We start from the raw sequence: 17934 nt of genomic DNA, 5'->3' as shown, positions 1-17934 counted from the left end.
CGACATCACCAAACAGCTCCATAGTCACATACACAGCAAAGGAGAGATGTTGTTTACACCTAGTGATGTCAGTGGTATTGAGTGACATCACAGCACAGTGCTAAGGCTCCTGGGCCTGGACACAGCAGCGGCTGCAATATCTCAACGGAGAATACGTTTATATCTATGTGTGTGTGTGCGCATATATATATATATATATATATATATATATATATATATATATATATTTCTCCGCCGAAATCACTTTTAAACCCATTTCCACCTTTTTTTCCCTTCTCTTCCTCTTACTTTTTTTTCACGTTTTTTTACGTTTTTCTCCTTTTCGCCTCTTTTCTGGGCGTATTATTCTTCTTTTTCTTCTTTTTTTTCGTCTAATGCATACCCCATCAGTGCAGCAATGCTTATTCAATACCGCCAGCAGATGGAGACACTGGGGGATAATTTTCTAAGGATTTATACTGATTTTTCCTGTCTGAATTTGTCGCACAGAAAGTTGCAGGCCAAATATGTGTGACATTTCTGCGACTTTAGCTTCTAGAGCATTTTTACAACATTATACATAGGTGCTGAATACATAAAAAGCGACTGTTCAGCGACAGACAAGTCGCATCGGCTGAAAGTAGGCCAGAATGTCAGTCCATGTTGGAGCAGGTTTAGATACAGTCTAAAGCATAGATCTCAAAGTCTGTGCACAGAATTTAGCAAGGGCCTCGCACCTTCTGATGCATCAGGTAGGTGCACAATAGCATAGCCTAACCCTCTGTACTTTGGTCTATATTGATGCGGGACATAGACAGCCAGCTGATGACCAATCCATTAGTGCAATGGATGGCTGGAAGCATTTGTCTTTGCCTTTGCAATACCACAGAAGCAATGCATGGTCAATGTACAGCAATGACACACCTGTGTGAACAGCCAGGAGACCCCCCCCCCCCCCCATGTTATGTTACATAGTTACATAGTTAGTACGGTCGAAAAAAGACATATGTCCATCACGTTCAACCAGGGAATTAAGGGGTAGGGGTGTGGCGCGATATTGGGGAAGGGATGAGATTTTATATTTCTTCATAAGCATTAATCTTATTTTGTCAATTAGGAACATTCAGCACCCACCCGCTATCAAGGCAGCTGCCTATCATGTCATGCCCTACCTGCACAGGTGTGCTGGCTACTCAAATGATCCAATTAAGGAGGCCATTTAGTCAGCAGCAGCAGAAGTCCTGTGCCTGGACGCTCCAACAGGGGCCAGACACAAGCAGAAGCAGAAGCAGCAGAAGCAGCAGCAGCACCACCTTTTGTTTTTTGGCTGCAGCAGCAGCAAGGCCCACAGGGCTGGCTAGCTGGCTAGCCAGCAAGCAGGTAGCAATGAAAGTAGGAATCTTTCTTTTTAACCCTGTAAGGGGGTGGTGCACTGTACCCGAAGATACTGCCATATCGGGTCAATGCATAGGGCGACGGAAGCAAGCTTCGAAATCGGCCCCCGTTCTCAAAAATCCATTTAATATATGGTCCCCAGATAGGGGACGTATCAGATATTAAACTGATAAGAACAGATACTACACTTGATCTTAGCCAAAAGGCCGAGAAGCGATAACCGTGAAAGGGGCGGGCCCAACAAGGTCCCCTTCATGGGCACTATCACTGCTTGCTGTCAGGGAGGCTGCCAGACAATTTTCCATGCACACTCTGGGCTGGGGGGCAGTCAACCACCAGTACACACAGCAGAACCTAAACCCATACCATTATTGCTAAGCAGCAAGACAGGGGCCCATTGCACTCCCACGGGGCCTTTTTAAATGCAATCCATAACCCGGATTTGCCAGGAACCCTTCTTACTCCTCCTACTTGCATGTGACACTGGGCTTAGGATCTGCATAGGAAACACACACACAAGCACACACCTACCTTTGTTGCCTGCAGATGCCTCCTTGGCTGTCCCCAAACGGTATCAAACCAACACCCACGGGAAGCTGTAAGCATAGAGGACATGCCTGCACCCCATTGGACTTACCTGTGTGGGTTAAATCCGGGTTATTTGACAACCTATGGCGGTGATGGTTCTGCTCAGGCAGAGCAGTGCTGATGCTCCTCATAAAGCTGTCGCTGCTGTGAAGGTTCTAGGTGACATCACAAATCCCTTTGGTTACATACACAACAAAGCTGGGTTGTTGTTGTTTACACTCTGCAAGGCCTGTGGAAGTGAGTGACATCATAGCACTGTAGTTCTGAGGGTTCAAGATGGATGCAACAATCTCCTGTTGCTTCTATGAAGGCCGTAATAGACGACATCACCAAACAGCTCCATAGTCACATACACAGCAAAGGAGAGATGTTGTTTACACCTAGTGATGTCAGTGGTATTGAGTGACATCACAGCACAGTGCTAAGGCTCCTGGGCCTGGACACAGCAGCGGCTGCAATATCTCAACGGAGAATACGTTTATATCTATGTGTGTGTGTGCGCATATATATATATATATATATATATATATATATATATATATATATATTTCTCCGCCGAAATCACTTTTAAACCCATTTCCACCTTTTTTTCCCTTCTCTTCCTCTTACTTTTTTTTCACGTTTTTTTACGTTTTTCTCCTTTTCGCCTCTTTTCTGGGCGTATTATTCTTCTTTTTCTTCTTTTTTTTCGTCTAATGCATACCCCATCAGTGCAGCAATGCTTATTCAATACCGCCAGCAGATGGAGACACTGGGGGATAATTTTCTAAGGATTTATACTGATTTTTCCTGTCTGAATTTGTCGCACAGAAAGTTGCAGGCCAAATATGTGTGACATTTCTGCGACTTTAGCTTCTAGAGCATTTTTACAACATTATACATAGGTGCTGAATACATAAAAAGCGACTGTTCAGCGACAGACAAGTCGCATCGGCTGAAAGTAGGCCAGAATGTCAGTCCATGTTGGAGCAGGTTTAGATACAGTCTAAAGCATAGATCTCAAAGTCTGTGCACAGAATTTAGCAAGGGCCTCGCACCTTCTGATGCATCAGGTAGGTGCACAATAGCATAGCCTAACCCTCTGTACTTTGGTCTATATTGATGCGGGACATAGACAGCCAGCTGATGACCAATCCATTAGTGCAATGGATGGCTGGAAGCATTTGTCTTTGCCTTTGCAATACCACAGAAGCAATGCATGGTCAATGTACAGCAATGACACACCTGTGTGAACAGCCAGGAGACCCCCCCCCCCCCATGTTATGTTACATAGTTACATAGTTAGTACGGTCGAAAAAAGACATATGTCCATCACGTTCAACCAGGGAATTAAGGGGTAGGGGTGTGGCGCGATATTGGGGAAGGGATGAGATTTTATATTTCTTCATAAGCATTAATCTTATTTTGTCAATTAGGAACATTCAGCACCCACCCGCTATCAAGGCAGCTGCCTATCATGTCATGCCCTACCTGCACAGGTGTGCTGGCTACTCAAATGATCCAATTAAGGAGGCCATTTAGTCAGCAGCAGCAGAAGTCCTGTGCCTGGACGCTCCAACAGGGGCCAGACACAAGCAGAAGCAGAAGCAGCAGAAGCAGCAGCAGCACCACCTTTTGTTTTTTGGCTGCAGCAGCAGCAAGGCCCACAGGGCTGGCTAGCTGGCTAGCCAGCAAGCAGGTAGCAATGAAAGTAGGAATCTTTCTTTTTAACCCTGTAAGGGGGTGGTGCACTGTACCCGAAGATACTGCCATATCGGGTCAATGCATAGGGCGACGGAAGCAAGCTTCGAAATCGGCCCCCGTTCTCAAAAATCCATTTAATATATGGTCCCCAGATAGGGGACGTATCAGATATTAAACTGATAAGAACAGATACTACACTTGATCTTAGCCAAAAGGCCGAGAAGCGATAACCGTGAAAGGGGCGGGCCCAACAAGGTCCCCTTCATGGGCACTATCACTGCTTGCTGTCAGGGAGGCTGCCAGACAATTTTCCATGCACACTCTGGGCTGGGGGGCAGTCAACCACCAGTACACACAGCAGAACCTAAACCCATACCATTATTGCTAAGCAGCAAGACAGGGGCCCATTGCACTCCCACGGGGCCTTTTTAAATGCAATCCATAACCCGGATTTGCCAGGAACCCTTCTTACTCCTCCTACTTGCATGTGACACTGGGCTTAGGATCTGCATAGGAAACACACACACAAGCACACACCTACCTTTGTTGCCTGCAGATGCCTCCTTGGCTGTCCCCAAACGGTATCAAACCAACACCCACGGGAAGCTGTAAGCATAGAGGACATGCCTGCACCCCATTGGACTTACCTGTGTGGGTTAAATCCGGGTTATTTGACAACCTATGGCGGTGATGGTTCTGCTCAGGCAGAGCAGTGCTGATGCTCCTCATAAAGCTGTCGCTGCTGTGAAGGTTCTAGGTGACATCACAAATCCCTTTGGTTACATACACAACAAAGCTGGGTTGTTGTTGTTTACACTCTGCAAGGCCTGTGGAAGTGAGTGACATCATAGCACTGTAGTTCTGAGGGTTCAAGATGGATGCAACAATCTCCTGTTGCTTCTATGAAGGCCGTAATAGACGACATCACCAAACAGCTCCATAGTCACATACACAGCAAAGGAGAGATGTTGTTTACACCTAGTGATGTCAGTGGTATTGAGTGACATCACAGCACAGTGCTAAGGCTCCTGGGCCTGGACACAGCAGCGGCTGCAATATCTCAACGGAGAATACGTTTATATCTATGTGTGTGTGTGCGCATATATATATATATATATATATATATATATATATATATATATATTTCTCCGCCGAAATCACTTTTAAACCCATTTCCACCTTTTTTTCCCTTCTCTTCCTCTTACTTTTTTTTCACGTTTTTTTACGTTTTTCTCCTTTTCGCCTCTTTTCTGGGCGTATTATTCTTCTTTTTCTTCTTTTTTTTCGTCTAATGCATACCCCATCAGTGCAGCAATGCTTATTCAATACCGCCAGCAGATGGAGACACTGGGGGATAATTTTCTAAGGATTTATACTGATTTTTCCTGTCTGAATTTGTCGCACAGAAAGTTGCAGGCCAAATATGTGTGACATTTCTGCGACTTTAGCTTCTAGAGCATTTTTACAACATTATACATAGGTGCTGAATACATAAAAAGCGACTGTTCAGCGACAGACAAGTCGCATCGGCTGAAAGTAGGCCAGAATGTCAGTCCATGTTGGAGCAGGTTTAGATACAGTCTAAAGCATAGATCTCAAAGTCTGTGCACAGAATTTAGCAAGGGCCTCGCACCTTCTGATGCATCAGGTAGGTGCACAATAGCATAGCCTAACCCTCTGTACTTTGGTCTATATTGATGCGGGACATAGACAGCCAGCTGATGACCAATCCATTAGTGCAATGGATGGCTGGAAGCATTTGTCTTTGCCTTTGCAATACCACAGAAGCAATGCATGGTCAATGTACAGCAATGACACACCTGTGTGAACAGCCAGGAGACCCCCCCCCCCCATGTTATGTTACATAGTTACATAGTTAGTACGGTCGAAAAAAGACATATGTCCATCACGTTCAACCAGGGAATTAAGGGGTAGGGGTGTGGCGCGATATTGGGGAAGGGATGAGATTTTATATTTCTTCATAAGCATTAATCTTATTTTGTCAATTAGGAACATTCAGCACCCACCCGCTATCAAGGCAGCTGCCTATCATGTCATGCCCTACCTGCACAGGTGTGCTGGCTACTCAAATGATCCAATTAAGGAGGCCATTTAGTCAGCAGCAGCAGAAGTCCTGTGCCTGGACGCTCCAACAGGGGCCAGACACAAGCAGAAGCAGAAGCAGCAGAAGCAGCAGCAGCACCACCTTTTGTTTTTTGGCTGCAGCAGCAGCAAGGCCCACAGGGCTGGCTAGCTGGCTAGCCAGCAAGCAGGTAGCAATGAAAGTAGGAATCTTTCTTTTTAACCCTGTAAGGGGGTGGTGCACTGTACCCGAAGATACTGCCATATCGGGTCAATGCATAGGGCGACGGAAGCAAGCTTCGAAATCGGCCCCCGTTCTCAAAAATCCATTTAATATATGGTCCCCAGATAGGGGACGTATCAGATATTAAACTGATAAGAACAGATACTACACTTGATCTTAGCCAAAAGGCCGAGAAGCGATAACCGTGAAAGGGGCGGGCCCAACAAGGTCCCCTTCATGGGCACTATCACTGCTTGCTGTCAGGGAGGCTGCCAGACAATTTTCCATGCACACTCTGGGCTGGGGGGCAGTCAACCACCAGTACACACAGCAGAACCTAAACCCATACCATTATTGCTAAGCAGCAAGACAGGGGCCCATTGCACTCCCACGGGGCCTTTTTAAATGCAATCCATAACCCGGATTTGCCAGGAACCCTTCTTACTCCTCCTACTTGCATGTGACACTGGGCTTAGGATCTGCATAGGAAACACACACACAAGCACACACCTACCTTTGTTGCCTGCAGATGCCTCCTTGGCTGTCCCCAAACGGTATCAAACCAACACCCACGGGAAGCTGTAAGCATAGAGGACATGCCTGCACCCCATTGGACTTACCTGTGTGGGTTAAATCCGGGTTATTTGACAACCTATGGCGGTGATGGTTCTGCTCAGGCAGAGCAGTGCTGATGCTCCTCATAAAGCTGTCGCTGCTGTGAAGGTTCTAGGTGACATCACAAATCCCTTTGGTTACATACACAACAAAGCTGGGTTGTTGTTGTTTACACTCTGCAAGGCCTGTGGAAGTGAGTGACATCATAGCACTGTAGTTCTGAGGGTTCAAGATGGATGCAACAATCTCCTGTTGCTTCTATGAAGGCCGTAATAGACGACATCACCAAACAGCTCCATAGTCACATACACAGCAAAGGAGAGATGTTGTTTACACCTAGTGATGTCAGTGGTATTGAGTGACATCACAGCACAGTGCTAAGGCTCCTGGGCCTGGACACAGCAGCGGCTGCAATATCTCAACGGAGAATACGTTTATATCTATGTGTGTGTGTGCGCATATATATATATATATATATATATATATATATATATATATATATATATATATATTTCTCCGCCGAAATCACTTTTAAACCCATTTCCACCTTTTTTTCCCTTCTCTTCCTCTTACTTTTTTTTCACGTTTTTTTACGTTTTTCTCCTTTTCGCCTCTTTTCTGGGCGTATTATTCTTCTTTTTCTTCTTTTTTTTCGTCTAATGCATACCCCATCAGTGCAGCAATGCTTATTCAATACCGCCAGCAGATGGAGACACTGGGGGATAATTTTCTAAGGATTTATACTGATTTTTCCTGTCTGAATTTGTCGCACAGAAAGTTGCAGGCCAAATATGTGTGACATTTCTGCGACTTTAGCTTCTAGAGCATTTTTACAACATTATACATAGGTGCTGAATACATAAAAAGCGACTGTTCAGCGACAGACAAGTCGCATCGGCTGAAAGTAGGCCAGAATGTCAGTCCATGTTGGAGCAGGTTTAGATACAGTCTAAAGCATAGATCTCAAAGTCTGTGCACAGAATTTAGCAAGGGCCTCGCACCTTCTGATGCATCAGGTAGGTGCACAATAGCATAGCCTAACCCTCTGTACTTTGGTCTATATTGATGCGGGACATAGACAGCCAGCTGATGACCAATCCATTAGTGCAATGGATGGCTGGAAGCATTTGTCTTTGCCTTTGCAATACCACAGAAGCAATGCATGGTCAATGTACAGCAATGACACACCTGTGTGAACAGCCAGGAGACCCCCCCCCCCATGTTATGTTACATAGTTACATAGTTAGTACGGTCGAAAAAAGACATATGTCCATCACGTTCAACCAGGGAATTAAGGGGTAGGGGTGTGGCGCAATATTGGGGAAGGGATGAGATTTTATATTTCTTCATAAGCATTAATCTTATTTTGTCAATTAGGAACATTCAGCACCCACCCGCTATCAAGGCAGCTGCCTATCATGTCATGCCCTACCTGCACAGGTGTGCTGGCTACTCAAATGATCCAATTAAGGAGGCCATTTAGTCAGCAGCAGCAGAAGTCCTGTGCCTGGACGCTCCAACAGGGGCCAGACACAAGCAGAAGCAGAAGCAGCAGAAGCAGCAGCAGCACCACCTTTTGTTTTTTGGCTGCAGCAGCAGCAAGGCCCACAGGGCTGGCTAGCTGGCTAGCCAGCAAGCAGGTAGCAATGAAAGTAGGAATCTTTCTTTTTAACCCTGTAAGGGGGTGGTGCACTGTACCCGAAGATACTGCCATATCGGGTCAATGCATAGGGCGACGGAAGCAAGCTTCGAAATCGGCCCCCGTTCTCAAAAATCCATTTAATATATGGTCCCCAGATAGGGGACGTATCAGATATTAAACTGATAAGAACAGATACTACACTTGATCTTAGCCAAAAGGCCGAGAAGCGATAACCGTGAAAGGGGCGGGCCCAACAAGGTCCCCTTCATGGGCACTATCACTGCTTGCTGTCAGGGAGGCTGCCAGACAATTTTCCATGCACACTCTGGGCTGGGGGGCAGTCAACCACCAGTACACACAGCAGAACCTAAACCCATACCATTATTGCTAAGCAGCAAGACAGGGGCCCATTGCACTCCCACGGGGCCTTTTTAAATGCAATCCATAACCCGGATTTGCCAGGAACCCTTCTTACTCCTCCTACTTGCATGTGACACTGGGCTTAGGATCTGCATAGGAAACACACACACAAGCACACACCTACCTTTGTTGCCTGCAGATGCCTCCTTGGCTGTCCCCAAACGGTATCAAACCAACACCCACGGGAAGCTGTAAGCATAGAGGACATGCCTGCACCCCATTGGACTTACCTGTGTGGGTTAAATCCGGGTTATTTGACAACCTATGGCGGTGATGGTTCTGCTCAGGCAGAGCAGTGCTGATGCTCCTCATAAAGCTGTCGCTGCTGTGAAGGTTCTAGGTGACATCACAAATCCCTTTGGTTACATACACAACAAAGCTGGGTTGTTGTTGTTTACACTCTGCAAGGCCTGTGGAAGTGAGTGACATCATAGCACTGTAGTTCTGAGTGTTCAAGATGGATGCAACAATCTCCTGTTGCTTCTATGAAGGCCGTAATAGACGACATCACCAAACAGCTCCATAGTCACATACACAGCAAAGGAGAGATGTTGTTTACACCTAGTGATGTCAGTGGTATTGAGTGACATCACAGCACAGTGCTAAGGCTCCTGGGCCTGGACACAGCAGCGGCTGCAATATCTCAACGGAGAATACGTTTATATCTATGTGTGTGTGTGCGCATATATATATATATATATATATATATATATATATATATATATTTCTCCGCCGAAATCACTTTTAAACCCATTTCCACCTTTTTTTCCCTTCTCTTCCTCTTACTTTTTTTTCACGTTTTTTTACGTTTTTCTCCTTTTCGCCTCTTTTCTGGGCGTATTATTCTTCTTTTTCTTCTTTTTTTTCGTCTAATGCATACCCCATCAGTGCAGCAATGCTTATTCAATACCGCCAGCAGATGGAGACACTGGGGGATAATTTTCTAAGGATTTATACTGATTTTTCCTGTCTGAATTTGTCGCACAGAAAGTTGCAGGCCAAATATGTGTGACATTTCTGCGACTTTAGCTTCTAGAGCATTTTTACAACATTATACATAGGTGCTGAATACATAAAAAGCGACTGTTCAGCGACAGACAAGTCGCATCGGCTGAAAGTAGGCCAGAATGTCAGTCCATGTTGGAGCAGGTTTAGATACAGTCTAAAGCATAGATCTCAAAGTCTGTGCACAGAATTTAGCAAGGGCCTCGCACCTTCTGATGCATCAGGTAGGTGCACAATAGCATAGCCTAACCCTCTGTACTTTGGTCTATATTGATGCGGGACATAGACAGCCAGCTGATGACCAATCCATTAGTGCAATGGATGGCTGGAAGCATTTGTCTTTGCCTTTGCAATACCACAGAAGCAATGCATGGTCAATGTACAGCAATGACACACCTGTGTGAACAGCCAGGAGACCCCCCCCCCATGTTATGTTACATAGTTACATAGTTAGTACGGTCGAAAAAAGACATATGTCCATCACGTTCAACCAGGGAATTAAGGGGTAGGGGTGTGGCGCGATATTGGGGAAGGGATGAGATTTTATATTTCTTCATAAGCATTAATCTTATTTTGTCAATTAGGAACATTCAGCACCCACCCGCTATCAAGGCAGCTGCCTATCATGTCATGCCCTACCTGCACAGGTGTGCTGGCTACTCAAATGATCCAATTAAGGAGGCCATTTAGTCAGCAGCAGCAGAAGTCCTGTGCCTGGACGCTCCAACAGGGGCCAGACACAAGCAGAAGCAGAAGCAGCAGAAGCAGCAGCAGCACCACCTTTTGTTTTTTGGCTGCAGCAGCAGCAAGGCCCACAGGGCTGGCTAGCTGGCTAGCCAGCAAGCAGGTAGCAATGAAAGTAGGAATCTTTCTTTTTAACCCTGTAAGGGGGTGGTGCACTGTACCCGAAGATACTGCCATATCGGGTCAATGCATAGGGCGACGGAAGCAAGCTTCGAAATCGGCCCCCGTTCTCAAAAATCCATTTAATATATGGTCCCCAGATAGGGGACGTATCAGATATTAAACTGATAAGAACAGATAAGGTTTCAACAAAATTTTATTGAATAAATAAGAAACCATACAAAATTTAAAATGCAAAATAATAAAAGGTTCACAAAAGTTTTAAAATACAAATAATAAAACCAGTAATAAAAGGAGAAAAAATAAAAATGGCAGGATAAAACATTATATAAATGTCATAAAAACTGATTATATTGTTATTTCGTTCCATAGAGGCAGACACCACATGGATGCTGCCTCGCTGGCCCCCAACTGTTTCTTGTCTCTTAGGTAATAGATGTACATCTCACTCAGGGCCAGCTTTATACAGTTTTTAACATCAATAAAATCATGTTTAAAAAGTAAGATGTTCCTAACTTTCCAGATGGCATTTTTAAAACAATTAATAATCATCCAGCAGATCATCTGCTGTTTAAAATTGGGGCAGTTAAAAAGACCGTAAAAGACACATTCGTGATTAAAATCTTTTAGGCCGCAGGCCCACTTCAAAAGTGGGCCTACCTTCCTCCAAAGCTCCCGTGCAAAAGGGCAGTTCCAAAATATTTGCAGCACCGTTTCGTCCACTCCGCAGCCATCTCTCGGGCACTTGGCTCTCGCCACCAGTCCTCGCCTGTGCTGGAACTCACGAGTAGGGAGGCACTGGTGGACGATTGCCCAGGCAAGATCCCTGTGTACATTCGCCAGAAACTTCCCGTACACGTTCCGCCATACCTTTTTGGATCTTGCCTGTGTGAAATTGGACACTGCCAGGGTAACCTCACTCCGCCTGAGGACCTTTGATACCTTTCTCTGGTCCCCCAGTATGTCAGGCTCCAAATCTTGGAGACCTAGGAGCCTGACTGTCTTTTCCAACACCACATAATGTTTTGGGGGACACAGAAGCACCGGAGCGTTCAGAGGGATGCGCAACCATCTTTTAAAAACCATGCCCGCAGCGTACCTTAAAAAGCAGCTAAAAATGCCATCGGATTTAATAATTTTAAAACAGAAACAGAAATACTTTATGTAAAAGAAAGTAAAAAGGTTAGGAACATCTTTCCCGCCATTATCTTTACTTTTGTACATAAAATCACGCTTTAATTTCTCCATTTTTGAACCCCATAAAAAAGTAAAAACAATTCTAGTTACTTTTTTAATGTATAAAATAGATGGAGGAAATACCATGGCAATGTATAGCATAATAGGGAGTAAAACCATCTTTATTATTAAAATCTTCCCCTCCATGGTAAGGTTTCTAAGATTCCACATTAAAATCTTCTTCTCCATCTTAGCTATAGCTGAATCCCAGTTAGGGCTCCCATCATTGACCTGGTTAAAAACAATACCTAAAACTTTAATTTGATCCTGTTGCATTGTAACTCCTGGGGTGATGGATGAATCCCAGGAGCCAATATAAAAACAGTCACATTTATCTGTGTTTAGCTTAAAACCAGAGACCTCGCAGAAATAGCTGGTGTTCCTCAATGCCCCCCTCATGGATGGAGAGTCCGGGCACAGTATGGTGACATCATCCATGTACCCCAACACCTTTAGATGGGTCCCTCCTCCACCAGGTATCGGTACGCCTCTTACTACCCGGTCTTTTCTGAGGAGGGCCATCAGTGGTTCGATTGCGCAAATAAAAAGGAGTGGGGACAGGGGGCAGCCCTGTTTGACACCTGATAAAAGAGGAACACCGCTGGTTAAAAAGCCATTAACAGAGACTTGACTAAAACAGGATCGGTATAAAAGCATGATTCGGCTTAAAATCGTTTCAGGCACTGCCATCTTTTTAAGAACTAAAAACAGGTATTCATGGGAGACCCTATCAAAGGCTTTTTCAAAGTCTAAGGATAAAATTGCTACAGTTTGATTTCTATCCTTAAAATACCATAAAACATCTCTTAAAATATTTAGGGATTCAGCTATAGACCTTCCAGGTACCCCACAAACCTGATTTGGGTGAATTAATTTATGAATAAAAGGTTTAAAACGGACAGCTAATAACTTGGCTAAAACTTTATAATCGACATTTAAAAGTGTGATGGGGCGCCAATTTTTTAGCATATCCTTTTCACCCTTTTTAAAAAGTAATGATACAATCCCCCTCCTCCAGGAAGGGGGAAGTTCATTAACAATAAAAGTTTCTTTATACAATAAAACCATATCATCCTTTAAAATATCCCAAAAAGCTAAATAAAATTCGATGGGTAAACCATCTTCCCCAGGGGCCTTCCCACTAGAAAAACTTTTAAAAACAAATAAAAGTTCATCTAAGTTAAGATCACGGGATAAAACCTCCTGGTCTAAAACATCTAGCTTAAAATCAAGGGAATTAAGAACATGTTCTAAAAAGGATGGATTAAGATCTTTCTTATTAAAAAGAAGCTGGTAGAAGTTAAAAACTGCATCTAACATGCCTTTTGGAGTGGATTCACCCTCAAGGTTTTGGATGATATCCCTCCTATTCATCACTTTTTTAAAAAAGAAACGGGAACATTTCTCGCCCTCCTCCAGGTGCTGCACATGTGAGTTAAAAATGATTTGTTTCCCTTTCTTTTCTATGGCATGTTTTATTTCAGTTTTAAGGTTTAAAATATCATTTTCTACATCCATACCAGCTTCTTTCAATTTAAAAAGTACATTTAAACGCATGTTAAGAACATAAAACCACTGTTTTTCCATTTTTGCCTTCTTCTTACCTGCTTTGATAAAAAAATATCTGATTTTAGATTTGGTGCCCTCCCACCAGTGCAGCATAGGCTCGTGGGGTTTTCTTTGTGATTGCCAGCATTGGTAGGTCCGCACAAACTCCTCTTTTATCTCAGGGTCCTCTAGGAGTGTGGTGTTTAATCTCCAGAGGCCCCTTTTTGCTTTTTGCTCCCCCTCTAGCTCCAGGCCCACCAAGAGGAGCTTATGATCAGAGAAGATATTCTGCTCGAGCGTGCATTTCAGGGGTTTAAAAGCTCTAGAGGAAAAAATAAAATCGATTCTGGAGCTCACTCTTCCATTGGACCATGTGGCGCCCGGGTCCTCCGGCAAGAGATCCTTCCAGCAATCTTTCAAATTAAAATCATCAATAAAATTTTTAAGCAGGTAAGAAGTGCGGTCTTTACGATTAATATCCCCACCCTGCCGGTGTTCCCCATCACGTATGCAGTTAAAATCACCTCCCACCAGCAGGGGGGAAGACCCAACACAAAACAGTGGTAAAATTTCAAATAGTTCTGCCCGCTCCTGTTTATCAGGAGGGGCATACACATTTAAAACACGAATTAAAAGTCCATTAAAATATAGATGAATTAAAAGAGCTCTGCCAGGCACAATCTCAGTTACTGTATGAATAGAAAAGGACTGGCCTCGGCAGAGCAGCCCAACACCCACAGAACGACAGTCATTTGCACCGGACCATATGGATGGGCCCAGCTTCCAGTCTTCTTTTAAGTCTTTATAGTCCATTTTACTAGGGATTCCACATTCTTGTAGCAGGCAAAGGTCAAAGTCACATGTCTCTAGATAAGAAAATAAAGCAGCCCTGCGATCAGGGCTCTTTAAGGACCTCACATTGAGTGAGGCAATTTTTACAGGGATAGGCATAGTTTATGGAGAGTCCGTGCTTGGAGAATCAAAGTCAATAATAAGCTGCGTACCGTCATCCCCCGCCTGCGGGGTCATCAGCTCCTTGATGTTCTGAGGGTCGGAGCTTGAGATCGATGATGCCCCGACCCTGAGCTCGCTCTCGTCCGAACTACGGCACGCCGCTTTCCTTTGAATGTCTTCCTCTTCTTCTTCTCTTTGTCTTTTAAATGTCACACTGCTGTCCATATCCTCTGTGTTGCTCTCACTCGATGTAATCTCTGGCCCCCGGCTGATGGATCTGCGTCTCCTTTCATCTTTTGACGACTGGAACTGCTGCACAGGGTCCTGTGAGGCCTCTTTTCCGGAACCTTTGCCGCTACCCTGGGAAGTTTTCATCGCTTGTTCCCCAGCAAGCGTTGCTGAGGACTGTTGCTCCAACTTCCCCATCGATCGACGATGGCCAGTTTTACCCACCGGGTCCACTGCTGGCGGGGCAGCAAACCCTGGTTTGGCGCCACTTGTCTTCTTGGCCCTGTCCTGTATAGGCGGAGTAACAGGACCGGGCTCAGACCTGGCCACCTGGCTCCCCTTCCGGCGGGCTTTCACCGGGGCCTCTTCGTCCGGAGCAGGGCGACCCTGGGCCAAGCCAGTACCTGGCTTATGCTGCAATTTTGGGTCCACCTCTGCCCCCACCGAGGCCCGTCGGCTGCCACCCGCCACAGGTGAGCCCCCTTCAGAAGTTTCGGCGGGCTTTTGAGCCAGGTAGGAAGTCGATCGACGTCTTTCAATTTCCCGGGCAGTAAACTCGATCACCCGCCCGGGCTTCGTGGAATCCCCATGGCCTCCCCCTAGCACTACCACCGGTGGGCCCCCCGATGGAGCACCAGAGGTCTTGGGCCTGGACCCATCAGTACCTGCCATCTGGGGTTTGGGCATCTTAAAAAAGGATGTCTTTTGTCCTGTCCCCTCTTTGGGTGGGCCCAGCCTTGACCCACCCATCGTAGTTTTTGCTTTATGGGGACAGGAATTAAAATCGTGATTTTCCTCTCCGCAGAGGTTGCACCTTATCGTGTGGCTACATCTTGAGGCTATGTGACCTTCTTGGCCACACCTATTGCAGCGAATCACACGCTCCGCGCCGCAGGTCTCCTGGGTGTGGCCAAACCTCAAGCAATTTCGGCAATACATAGGCATTTGAGGATAGAACAGGAAGCCCCGAACTCTCCCGATGGCAAAATTTGGGGGCGGATGGCAAAGACCCCCAATACCACCGGGATCCTTACGGAGCTTGACCCAGAACTTCCTCTTGCCGTTCCAGAACCGCACGGAGTTCAAGATTTTGTTTGCGAATCGCACCTCTTCGCAGTATCGCCGAAGAAAAGTGGCTATATCCTCCGTGGTCACATGAGGGCTGTGCATAGCCACCACCAACGGTATATGTTCCTCACCATAGAGGAACTGGAACGAAAGACCGTCGAGTCGATCGTCCCTCTGGTCCGCACCAGACAAGGTTGCATAGATGTTATCGCAACACGCCGTGGCCGTGAAGGTGACGGTATACAGGCCACGGCTTTCCTGGTCATTTAGACACAGGATGTCCTCCCTATTGAGGCGGAAGTAGTCAAGAAGAATCACCTCCGCAATGAAGCGGAGGTTCTTCAACTGACGATGGCTCTCCGACACCTCTATGCGGATGGTATTTCGCATCGACATTTCCCCAGAGGGGAAAGCCCAGGAGAACGGCATCTTCCACACCCAGGGACTAGGCCCCTTCCCCAATAGCAGCAGGGGCTCGGAATCCCGCTATAAAAGCGGAACCCTTACCCAAGGCAGAGGTCGGGGGTACCCTAGGTGCTTCCAAAGCTACAGGTAACGCTCAACGTACCGAAAATGCCTTCTGAGACACAAGGTCCCAGAGACAGGGGGATCGCAACCCGTTGTCTGTGGACTAAGCCCGCTCCCCAATAGCAGCAAGGGGGTGAAGTCCCTCCGTAAGGAGAGACAATCCCCCAAGGCCGAGAAGCAGGGTACCACAGACACCTTCCGACCAGACCAAATGCAGATACTACACTTGATCTTAGCCAAAAGGCCGAGAAGCGATAACCGTGAAAGGGGCGGGCCCAACAAGGTCCCCTTCATGGGCACTATCACTGCTTGCTGTCAGGGAGGCTGCCAGACAATTTTCCATGCACACTCTGGGCTGGGGGGCAGTCAACCACCAGTACACACAGCAGAACCTAAACCCATACCATTATTGCTAAGCAGCAAGACAGGGGCCCATTGCACTCCCACGGGGCCTTTTTAAATGCAATCCATAACCCGGATTTGCCAGGAACCCTTCTTACTCCTCCTACTTGCATGTGACACTGGGCTTAGGATCTGCATAGGAAACACACACACAAGCACACACCTACCTTTGTTGCCTGCAGATGCCTCCTTGGCTGTCCCCAAACGGTATCAAACCAACACCCACGGGAAGCTGTAAGCATAGAGGACATGCCTGCACCCCATTGGACTTACCTGTGTGGGTTAAATCCGGGTTATTTGACAACCTATGGCGGTGATGGTTCTGCTCAGGCAGAGCAGTGCTGATGCTCCTCATAAAGCTGTCGCTGCTGTGAAGGTTCTAGGTGACATCACAAATCCCTTTGGTTACATACACAACAAAGCTGGGTTGTTGTTGTTTACACTCTGCAAGGCCTGTGGAAGTGAGTGACATCATAGCACTGTAGTTCTGAGGGTTCAAGATGGATGCAACAATCTCCTGTTGCTTCTATGAAGGCCGTAATAGACGACATCACCAAACAGCTCCATAGTCACATACACAGCAAAGGAGAGATGTTGTTTACACCTAGTGATGTCAGTGGTATTGAGTGACATCACAGCACAGTGCTAAGGCTCCTGGGCCTGGACACAGCAGCGGCTGCAATATCTCAACGGAGAATACGTTTATATCTATGTGTGTGTGTGCGCATATATATATATATATATATATATATATATATATATTTCTCCGCCGAAATCACTTTTAAACCCATTTCCACCTTTTTTTCCCTTCTCTTCCTCTTACTTTTTTTTCACGTTTTTTTACGTTTTTCTCCTTTTCGCCTCTTTTCTGGGCGTATTATTCTTCTTTTTCTTCTTTTTTTTCGTCTAATGCATACCCCATCAGTGCAGCAATGCTTATTCAATACCGCCAGCAGATGGAGACACTGGGGGATAATTTTCTAAGGATTTATACTGATTTTTCCTGTCTGAATTTGTCGCACAGAAAGTTGCAGGCCAAATATGTGTGACATTTCTGCGACTTTAGCTTCTAGAGCATTTTTACAACATTATACATAGGTGCTGAATACATAAAAAGCGACTGTTCAGCGACAGACAAGTCGCATCGGCTGAAAGTAGGCCAGAATGTCAGTCCATGTTGGAGCAGGTTTAGATACAGTCTAAAGCATAGATCTCAAAGTCTGTGCACAGAATTTAGCAAGGGCCTCGCACCTTCTGATGCATCAGGTAGGTGCACAATAGCATAGCCTAACCCTCTGTACTTTGGTCTATATTGATGCGGGACATAGACAGCCAGCTGATGACCAATCCATTAGTGCAATGGATGGCTGGAAGCATTTGTCTTTGCCTTTGCAATACCACAGAAGCAATGCATGGTCAATGTACAGCAATGACACACCTGTGTGAACAGCCAGGAGACCCCCCCCCCCATGTT

At 45.8% G+C, this 17934-nt stretch overlaps 5 non-coding genes and 1 pseudogene across 5 annotated transcripts; all 6 read right to left on the bottom strand.

Annotated features, from left to right (window-relative positions):
• Nucleotides 1-1401: 1401 nt before the first annotated feature.
• On the bottom strand, nucleotides 1402-1592 carry LOC130299249 (U2 spliceosomal RNA). Its single transcript, XR_008850429.1, has one exon. It is a non-coding gene; the product is annotated as a U2 spliceosomal RNA (small nuclear RNA).
• Nucleotides 1593-3682: 2090 nt separating this feature from the next.
• LOC130299248 (U2 spliceosomal RNA) lies at nucleotides 3683-3873 on the bottom strand. Its single transcript, XR_008850428.1, has one exon. It is a non-coding gene; the product is annotated as a U2 spliceosomal RNA (small nuclear RNA).
• Nucleotides 3874-5960: 2087 nt separating this feature from the next.
• Nucleotides 5961-6151, bottom strand: LOC130299247 (U2 spliceosomal RNA). The gene has a single exon (XR_008850427.1). It is a non-coding gene; the product is annotated as a U2 spliceosomal RNA (small nuclear RNA).
• Nucleotides 6152-8247: 2096 nt separating this feature from the next.
• On the bottom strand, nucleotides 8248-8438 carry LOC130299246 (U2 spliceosomal RNA). The gene has a single exon (XR_008850426.1). It is a non-coding gene; the product is annotated as a U2 spliceosomal RNA (small nuclear RNA).
• Nucleotides 8439-10521: 2083 nt separating this feature from the next.
• On the bottom strand, nucleotides 10522-10707 carry LOC130299250 (U2 spliceosomal RNA). The gene has a single exon (XR_008850430.1). It is a non-coding gene; the product is annotated as a U2 spliceosomal RNA (small nuclear RNA).
• Nucleotides 10708-16235: 5528 nt separating this feature from the next.
• Nucleotides 16236-16314, bottom strand: LOC130299258 (U2 spliceosomal RNA; annotated as a pseudogene).
• Nucleotides 16315-17934: the final 1620 nt, after the last annotated feature.

The sequence above is a fragment of the Hyla sarda genome, unplaced genomic scaffold (genome assembly GCF_029499605.1).
Source record: "Hyla sarda isolate aHylSar1 unplaced genomic scaffold, aHylSar1.hap1 scaffold_1044, whole genome shotgun sequence".
Taxonomy (NCBI): domain Eukaryota; kingdom Metazoa; phylum Chordata; class Amphibia; order Anura; family Hylidae; genus Hyla; species Hyla sarda.
Note: the sequence above shows the minus strand (reverse complement) of the source record. Positions and strands in the feature narration are given on the sequence as shown.